We start from the raw sequence: 1,909 nt of genomic DNA, 5'->3' as shown, positions 1-1,909 counted from the left end.
CAAATTAGGGTTTCAAATATATAAGACAAATACTAAGAAAACTGAATAAACACATAGAGAGAAATATAATTATAATAGGCTCTTTCAGTAACCCATTTTCTGTTATAATAATAAAACAAGGCAGAATATTAGTAAGGGAACAGAGGACTAGAAGGCAGTAAAAAAACAATTATTTCCAATGAAGGTATACACAACACTCCTCAACAACATGAGGATACACAGCCTTCTCAGTAGCTCTACAACTGTCTTCATAATGGACCACCTGTTAGGCCAAAAACAAAGTCTTAACTCATTTTTTAAAGCTGAAAATTAATAATTCCTTTCTATGACAAAAATGGAATTAGAGTATAAAACAATAATACAAATAATTAATAAATTTACAAATATTTAGAAATGATGCAACACATATCTAACAACCACTAAGATAAATATTGATGACATTATGCAAAATAAAATGAGCCAGCCACAAACAGACAGATATTGTATAAGATATATAAAGCAGGCTGGGCGCGGTGGCTCACCGCCTGTAATCCCAGCACTTTGGGAGGCCGAGGCGGGCGGATCACGAGGTCAGGAGATCGAGACTATCCTGGATAACACGGTGAAACCCCGTCACTACTAAAAATATAAACAATTAGCCGGCCACGGTGGCGGGCGTCTGTAGTCCCAGTTACTCGGGAGGCTGAGGCAGGAGAATGGCGTGAATCCGGGAGGCGGAGCTTGCAGTGAGCCGAGATAGCGCTACTGCAGTCCGGCCTGGGCAAAACAGCGAGACTCCATCTCAAAAAAAAAAAAAAAAACCCTTATGCTCTTTGAAACAGAAAACAATGTAGTGTTTGAAAAGTGCCATGAAATGGGAAGAATTGGTAGTTGTTTCATGTGCAGTGAGATTTAGCTTTGCAAGATAAAAACATTCTAGTGATATGTTGCATAATAATGTCAATATAATTAATATGAACAAACAATATTTAGAAATATGTACTTCTCACTCTCTCTCTCAGGCTGGAGTGCAGTGGCACCATCTCGGCTGGCTGCAACCTCCGCCTTCCAGGTTTAAGTGATTCCCCTGCCTCCTTGGTAGCTGGTATTACAGGTGCGTGCCACCATACCTGGCTAATTTTTTGTATTGTAGTAGAGACTATGTTTCCCCATGGTGGCCAGGATGGTCTCGATCTCACCACCTTGTGATCTGCCTGCCTCAGCCTCTGAAAGTGACGGGATTATAGGCGTAAGCCACCCCCGAAAGGCCTAGAAATGTTTTATTGTAAATTTTGTGGTTTTTTTTTTTGACACATAACACATAAGTAGAAATAAGCAATAATGCCTAAAAGAGATACAGAGTTATTATTGTTTTTAAATTATCCTCAAATCCAAAAGTGTTTCTCAGACACAAAAATAAGATACATTCAAAAGGAAATAGATGTTGAAATTAGGAGAGTTATTTATTTATTTATTTATTTATTTATTTATTTATTTATTTTGAGACAGAGTCTTGCTCTGTCCCCCAGGTTGGAGTTGCGGTGGCACGATCTGGGCTCACTGCAAGCTCCGCCTCCAGGGTTCACTCCATTCTTCTGTCTCAGCCTCTGGAGTAGCTGGGACCACAGGCGTCTGCCACCACACCCGGCTAATTTTTTGTATTTTTAGTAGAGACGGGATTTCACCGTGTTAGCCAGGATGATCTCAATCTCCTGACCTCGTGATCCGCCCGCCTCAGCCTCCCAAAGTGCTGATTGTAAAGACTTTTTACCTCCTTGGTTAATTTTTTCCTCAGAAATTTATTAATTAATGCTATAGTAAATAAGATTTTTTTCTTCCTCTATTTTATCAGATGGTTTAAGTGGATGAAACCATACATATACTTCTTTTTTTTTTTTTTTTTTTTTTTTTTTTTTTTTGAAAAGGGTTT

This window comes from Theropithecus gelada, chromosome 19, assembly GCF_003255815.1.
Source record: "Theropithecus gelada isolate Dixy chromosome 19, Tgel_1.0, whole genome shotgun sequence".
NCBI classification, from domain to species: Eukaryota; Metazoa; Chordata; class Mammalia; order Primates; family Cercopithecidae; genus Theropithecus; species Theropithecus gelada.
Note: the sequence above shows the minus strand (reverse complement) of the source record.